Below are 8,642 nucleotides of genomic sequence, written 5' to 3'. Positions count from 1 at the left end.
TGAATTTTTTCAACGAGTGGAATGGACTGTCCTTCTTTCAAAGGTTATTTTACACTCCTAATACATATGTTATGAGGCATTCCTTTTGATGCAATAGTGCGAGAATAAAAAGCAATAAAAATGCGAATACGAAGTTGGAACTTCCTTTTGGGTTGGTGTTTTGGTTAGTTTAAAATTTTCTTGTAAAATGTTGTCCCCTGATGCTTAAGCACCCGCTACCTCCTTCCGCCTACCTTCCGTTCTCTTGAAACGTTTTGCCCTTGTCTGAAGCCGCAGAGTATAATAAAACCACTCATTAGTGAAATGACTTTCAAGTAGTCGTCGAGGGTGAATATAACTCTTTTCCCAGCTCCTTGAGGGGCGTCAAGCTTTATGGTCACCGTTTCAGTAATGTTGGTCAAAAACGCATACACTGATCAGAGGGGAAGTCGTTTCAATATGCTGAACGGGAGTATATTTATTTATTTATTACAGGTCCCTGCAGCGCCCGAAGGCATTATTGCAGGGGAGGAGATGACAAACAATCTTGCTGGGAACGCCAGTGGTACAATAAAATACATAAAAATGAAGAAAATAACACGACACAAGTGATAATGCAGAATGAGAAACATGCATCTAAAGGGGGCAACTGCGCGACGTACAAAGTGATGAAAACACTCAAAAACAAAGTAATGAAGGAAACACACGCAAGAGAACTGGGCGCCACGTTACACATCCGATAAAAAAGCCCGAAATAAATTTTCAGTGCAACACTCAGTGATGCCAGCTGGCAGTCGGTTCCACTCATTGATCGTCAGTGGAAAGAACGAGGTTTTGTACACATCTGCCCGGCATTTTATTTCTCGGATTTTCCACTGGTGATCAAGTCGTCTAGATAAAAAGTGAGGTTGAAGTAGGTACCGATCTTTATCAATGCTGAGCTTTTCAAAATAAATGCGATACATGATCTGCAGTCTGAAATGTTTTCTGCGGTGAGCTAATGATTCCCAACCAAGATGATGTTTAATAGACGTGACACTAGATGAAAAGTTGTAATTGTTAGACACAAATCTGGCAGCATTATTTTGGATGCGTTCGAGCATGTTAGATAAGTAAATTAATTGGGGATCCCATACAGGGCATGCATATTCAAGTATTGACCTTATGTAAGTGAAATACAGGAGCTGCTTGACATTTGACTGCGCTTTGTTGAAATTACGCTTTAAAAAATTAAACATTCTACAGGCTTTCGATGTAATATGCTCAACTTGTCTCGTCCACGTAAGGTTAGATGTGAAATATACGCCGAGACACTTATATTCAGAAATGTTTTGCAGGGGAACATTATTTATTGAGTAACAGGTATGTAGAGGGGAACGCTTACGAGTGAACGAGACAAGTTTGCATTTTGAAATGTTCAAAGACATTTGCCATTTTGAGCACCAGTACTGGATAAAATTTAAGTCTCGCTGAAGTTTTAATGCGTCAGAAGAACTTTCCACAACATGGTAAAGCACACAGTCGTCAGCATATAGCCGAACTTGGCAGGTGAGGTCAAGAATAATATCATTAATAAAAATGAGAAAAAGAAGGGGTCCAAGGACGGACCCCTGAGGCACACCTGAGGAGACGTTTACGGAATCGGAGTGACAACCATTAATTACAACACGCTGTATGCGGTCCTGGAGATATGAATGAAGCCAGTCGATGATATTGGGATGCAGACCAAGACAACGTAACTTATGTAATAATAGCACATGAGGTACAGAATCAAAGGCTTTTTAAAATCCAGAAATACACAATCAGTTTGATATCCGTGGTCAAAAGAGGAAAACAGATCATTACTGAACTCAAGTAACTGGGTGGTACAGGAAAAAGCCATTCTAAAGCCATGCTGAACTGGCGTAAAGAGGTCATGAGAGTCAAGGTATTTCATGACTGCACTGTAAATTATATGTTACAATGTTTTACAACACACTCTAGTCAGAGAAATGGGTCGGTAATTAACAGCAGACATTTTCGAACCGCTTTTATGCACTAGGGCAACATTAGCATTTTTCCAGCCATTTGGCAAACATGCCGAGTCAAGCGATGTTTGGAACAAGGTGACTAAATAATGAGCAATTTCTTTCGCACATGATTTTAAAACAAAGGTAGGTACACCATCAGGGCCTTTGGTGGAGGTGGCCCTGATGTTACTAAGCAGTTTTAAAACACCCTGGTAAGTAAAAACAATTTTAGGCATGGTTTCGGTAATAGATTCACGATTTGTCGCGTGATCCATGATTTGTCGCGGAGCCGCTTACCAGAAAAATTTTTGTTGGGATGTATTTATCAATTAGGCTGCCCAATTTATTTTTGAATACCTCCCAGAGTGAACTGCAGTCTAAACTCTGGCTTGGAGTAATAAAATTGGGAAGGAAAGAAGGAAGCAAGTTCGTTATTCATTGATGTATAATCGCCCCTGGTAAAAACAAAGACTTTCCTAGGGAGACCTTTTGGAATTAAATAAGGAAAATGCCTAACATTAGCAACAACACAACTGTGATCACTTATTTAACAGTGCCGCGCACTACCGATGGCCGGTTACAGAAGAGTAAATCTAACACTGAAGATGAGTGCTGAGTTTCCCGAGTAGGCTCAGTGACGTACTGATATAGATCATTAGTAGTAATTAATTCACAAAAAGCCAAAGACAATGAAGATTGATTCGTACGAAGAGGTTTGTAGTCAACCCATTTGAAATCAGGCATATTGGAATCCCCGCCAAACAGAAAGTCATTTTTTAAGCCAAGCAAGAAATTAGACAGTGACCTGAAAATGCCAGGGTTGGTAGCGGAAGGGGGACGGTAGACGGAACCAATAGTCAGGTTCCTTCCATTGCTTAGGCGTAGGTGACACCACACTGATTCGCAGCCAACTAGGGGCGCTGTTATTGCTGAAGAGCGAAAGCATTCCTCAACAAGTAGAAATACCTCTCCACCATGCAAGTGTAGGTCGTGACTATACACGTTATAACCAGTTGGGAAAACTTCCGGGCTCAGAATGGAATCATCCAACCACGATTCAGTGCCAATTATAACATGAGGCTTAACGGAGGAAACATGGGCAGCAAATTCATCAGCTTTATTTTTTATACTCCTGTAATTCACGATGAGAATTGTCAATTCAAAATTTGATGATGCCGAAGGCGTAGAATGAAGATCACGCCTATGCTGCAGAGCGGGCAGTTGCCTCCCTTTTTGCTATTCCCTAAGCTCAACAACTCGTTCATGTTCACAATCATAGACAAAGCACTTTTTATTTACGAAAAGCTTATCGAACCGCAACTTCGAAGAAAAAGCCTGGTCACGAGCGTATTGTGAAAGCTCGAAACGTGTCTTTCTAACCGCAGGCGTGAAGTCTTCGCGCAAGGCAAACTTAGCATCCTTGAGCCTAAAACAACATGATAAGATATTGTCCTTGACCTTATAACTGCAAAATGTAACGACAATAGGTCGGTTTTTGCCTTCAACAAAGCGACCTATTCGGTGAGCCCTTTCGATAATTTCAGATGGAACATCTTCGAGAAGGAAAGAGGAAAAGAAAGCGCGCACATTTTTTTTCAGATTCAGACCAACTCTCTGTTGCGGAATCATTTAGACCTAGAATAAGCAGGTTAATTCTGCGGGACCTATTGGATGCATCTTCAAAACAGGCCTTAAGATGGGCAATATCACTGGATAAGGTGTCAGCACAGGGTAATGCATTCGGAGTACGAGCATTTGCAGTCTGCCGTAAGGAATGCAAGTCGGTCTCTAGTGCAGAGATACTGCCCAGGAAGCCTTGCAAAGACGTACTTGTAGCGCTCTGCTGTTGTTTGAGCATGTGGAGTTCCTGCAGAAACTGCGTCTGATTTAGTTCTAGATGTTTCAATACTGCGTAAATCCCAGCAATAGCTTCGCTATCTGAACTAAACTGAGGAGCATCGTAATCGGGACCGGGGTTGCTCTCAACATCACCAGATAATAACAGTATAATTTGACATAGGAGACCATGACCAGACTTCCACATAGCAGCACACTTTTTCATACCACAAAGCAGGCCGTCGGGGCACGACACGGCAATAATACATCGATTGAAACTGCAACAGCATACAGCGGGAAACCGGTAACCAACCTGAGCAAGAAACAGCGGTGAGCGCATGGCGGCTGCGACGTCGTGCCCCAGCTGGCTGGCTTGAAAATGGCGAATAAATGAGAAATTATATCGGCAAAAAGAAATGTAAACAGCAGCCACTTGTTGTTTGGTGTTCAGTTAGAGTAAAAATTACAGGAAGCGCTGACATCTGTAGATAATTATGTTAAGCCGAAAGCCTTAGACCTCTTATGTAGCAAGGTCACGTTGTGAGAAACAGAAAAACGGAGCGCGCCCCTAATGGAAACAGCATCACTGGAGAAGGGTTCTAAAAAGGGTGGCAGAGTGCAGTCGTAAAATTGAGCTGAGGAAAATGCCAGTGATGGCGCCGGACCTTTAAGAGAAAGGCCAACAGCTGCCCTGGAGAGGGAAATGTCAGAGGTGGCATGGGAACCCCACCACCGTTGTAGGTATACGTCAACGGTGGCGCCCGTGCAACATTTTGCAAAGGAAGGCAGCGCGCTCGCAGCGCGATTTCCGGGCTTGCATACGTCGCAGCGTAGGATCAGAGATCAATTTATAGCCGCTGTGGGTGACGAGAAATCAGGCATTAGTCGCGGGCTCGGAAGACCAAGAAAGCACGCCAAGAAGGAAGACGCTAGAGCAGCTCGAAACACTGCTCGTCGTACCCGCCGTCGCGAGGAAGCGGCTGTGGATGAAGCTGCGGAACGACGTGAAAAAAAGGCGGCCCTTAATGCCACGCAGGTGTTCCAGGAATACAGAACCGGTGCAGAGAGTGGTTACCGCAGCACATGCAAAGCAAGCTGCCTTTAGAGGTGAAGGCATCGGCAGGGGCCAACAGCAACAGATCAGCAGAAATTTCAATACAAAGTTCGAATTGAACAAGCGTCGAATTTCCTTCCCCCTCTTATCTTAATTGCGAAGCCAATGTAGAAAACTCTTTCTATCGGCCATGCGACAAACCTACGACCATAAGGTTCCGACTATATCAGCTACAACCTACTAGATTTGTCAATGATTTCTGAAAAACAACGCTGGCGCCGCAGTCCAACCGCCGTAATCTCTGAAGAATAGGGCTTTCAATTATATCGATTTAAAGATTAAGGGGAAACTTCAGCTCCACCTTTAAGAGTATAACGCAACAGCTTTAAACTACTAAGCTACTAGCCTTAACAAACCAGTATAGACTTGCCTTCGTTGCTTTGGGGTAGCGTAGCTGAATCGGCATCCAAGGGCACTTTAACGTTTGTTCTTATTCCACCTTCCCACCTCAAATAGAAAACTCGAGGTAGCAGATTCTCTCAACATTCTGATATCACGTGGTCTCGTTAAGCCGCGCAAACCATTGAAGAATCAGGGATCGGATACATCAGTTGCCACCTACATCTTGCCACCGTCAAGCTCTCGAATTTGGGCGCACGAATCCGACACTGACGCTGGATTATCTGCGTAAGCGGTGCCCCTTTAACGCAATGGGATTAAAATGGAAGTTGGATTACTGAAAAAAGGATGATATCTCACGGTGACGGCAGCCAAGTGTTAAGAAGAGATAAAACGGCTTAGATGGAAGAGGGAGGGTCGCAGACGCTCGACCTTTAAGATGTAACACGACCGCACCACTGGCTCAGGCTCGCATTGCTGATCCTTGTTGGCATGCGGCGATTTTTCATTCCCCTAATTGTAATTTTTTAATTGGGCCTTACTCAGATTTACACATTAGTATACAGTCTCAGGAAATAAATTATGTGTAAAGCCACCCGGCATGTATATGAAACTGCATAACCAAGGCGTGTGAACGTGTCTGCATGGTCTGTCGTTAGCATGGGCTGACTCGAAATAGAAGTAAGTACATTGGAGAGTTTGAGTCTTTTCCCAACTGATTTACGAAGCTCGAATTGGAGGCTCCTGCAAAATGAGCCACATCGTGTGGTCGACTGGCGTGGCACAACCCTACACGCAATCTGTGTCCAGCCATACCAGCTGTCAGCTACTGCTTACTAAAGCCATGCTCATGATATTTGACTTACAATGCCGAAACAGCGGACAACACCGACATTTGTTTTCCTGTGAACGAAGCTATAATCCTATATGTATACGTTAAAACTGTTGTGGAACAGAAGCCGCACATGAAAAAGGAGGATGAGGTGAGAATCAAAGCTTCTGACCCTCGTTAGAACTCGAGTTATACACGCTTCCCCTAAACCACGCAGGCACATTAGTCGTCATAATCATCATCATCAGTCGAACTACTCACTGCATTCCTCTTTCATATTACTCCAGTTAACCCGGGTCTGTGCAAATTGCATTCCCTTGACCCCTGAAAACTTCTTAACCTTATCCACCCATCTAACTTTCTTTCTCGTGGAATCTACTTTGCTAAACTTAGCAACCAACGATTACCATTTGCTTTCGTTACACCTTCCGCCCACATCCATTCCGTTCTGATTTCTTGTAGTACACCATTAGCTGAAGTCAATTCTCTCACCCACTATATGCGCGCTTCATATATCTTAATGTTGCACCTACCATGTTTCTTTCGTATACCGTTCCGAGTTGACCTCAAATGAAGTAGAAACCTTCTCGCTACCCTCCACCTTTCAGCCCCATAGATTAGTACCGATAAGCCCCTGCCCCGTAAGGATGCTACCATCCACAAGGATTCAGGCGGTGCCAGCCATCTGTTGTCAAAAATACATGTTTTACCTTTCAATTCCATTCATAGCTATTCACCTTTTGTGGTCCATATCTATGGTTATTAACTCCAAAAGTTGACGTATTGGCCTTCCAATTTGAGAGATTCGCTAACTATTGTAAAGCGGCGCTCCTTATTCCCGACCATGGTAAATATTACCTTAGTCGTCTGCATATTATTTGTGGGCATACCTTTTGCGTTCCCTGTAGAGGTCATTAAATATCCTTTTTCAATTCTTGCAGTGAGATATTTAGCAAAGCAATGCCATCGTAGAATCTATTATTATTGAGCTACATATCAAACCTTACCCTTAAATTCTCGCATTACATCTACACCTCTAAGCAAGCGGTGAATAGTAATAGCCTGATCATGTTGTCTTGTCTAACACATTTCCGTACGAGAACTTTATTACTTTCGTAACGGAGAAATATGGTTGCTGTGCAGACCTATAGATATCTTCCAGTATTGTCTCATATAGCCAACCTAGACACTGATTTCGCAATGTCTGTCGTAATGTTGAACCTCAAAGCCGAACGTTTGTACAGTTTCCTTAAAAAGGTTTATATCGGGCGTCCTTTAAAGAATGTGAATCCACTAGTATGTGCGTGTTAATAGAGACACAGATTATACAGTTTGCAATTAAGTGTACATCATAGCGTATCCGTGGGAAGCGTATCCGTGGGAAGGACAACCTGCGAGTCCATTCGGCAAACGACAACCATTACCGCGTTCGCATCTTTCTGCTTAAGACAGAGATTGCATGCCCAATGAATTTTTTGCTGGTTTTGTATATGACACCAGAGTGTGCTACAAGGATTCAAATTCGGTCCCCTCATTTTTTTCTTATATCATTAAAGTTTATAGCTGTATTATTTTTTGTTACATTTACTTTTCTCTGATACATATTCTCAGTGTAAAAGTTCATATTACGGAGAATTACGCCAATATAATCTGTCAAAACAACGCAGTCGAAACGTGACACGAAGTTGAATATTTTAAGAGTGTACGATGAGAACTTGTGCCAGCATTCTGCAGAAATTTCATTATGCTTGGTGTTCACATAATATATTCCTTAACACCACATTACCTATTACAACATACTTCTATTTGCATGTAAATATTGTTTTTTTGCCATCAAACAAGAATAGTTAACTTAATAAATTGTTACCCTGCACGTAACAGGCGGCAGGTAGCCCAAAGATTATCTTGCGGCGTTTGAATGGGAAAGTATAACTGTATCGAGAACCTTGAAGTGTTCCAAATTAGAAAATAGTCCTGCAATATTCTAATCAAGTTTTCGCAAAGTTAACATTCAGTCTTTCGAGATTGATCAGAGTTAACCAGTTCGCTTAAATCAAGTGGAAAGGATTAAACAGCACCAACGTCTTACAGTAAATTATAGCTTATCATTCTGAATTGCAGAGCTGTGTCGGTAAAGATCAGTCTGTTGAAAAAAAATGTTTGGTTTGGTTCTGTGGGGTTTAACGTACCAAAGCGACTCAGGCTATGAGAGACGCCGTAGTGGAGGACTCTGGAAAAGTCGACCACCTGGGGTTCTTTAATGTGCCAAAAAAAAAAAAAAGTATCATTGACCGTAGCATCATGCATTCATTTTGCGGGCATCTTATCACTCATTAGGCATTTCCTATCCATACAAAGTGCGCTTCATTACTGGTAGATGCAGATTCTTCTTATTCATCTTTTTCTAGTACTTCGAAAAAGTGGAGCCAGCATACCTGTCTAGTGGCACTAGATGTAACACGACTTCTTTTTTTTTTTTGCATTTCGCAAGAAACCAATGCTGACATCTAACAGTTATTCGCCACACGCAATT

The sequence above is a fragment of the Amblyomma maculatum genome, chromosome 11 (genome assembly GCF_055883805.1).
Source record: "Amblyomma maculatum isolate TAMU_Amacu chromosome 11, ASM5588380v1, whole genome shotgun sequence".
NCBI classification, from domain to species: Eukaryota; Metazoa; Arthropoda; class Arachnida; order Ixodida; family Ixodidae; genus Amblyomma; species Amblyomma maculatum.
Note: the sequence above shows the minus strand (reverse complement) of the source record.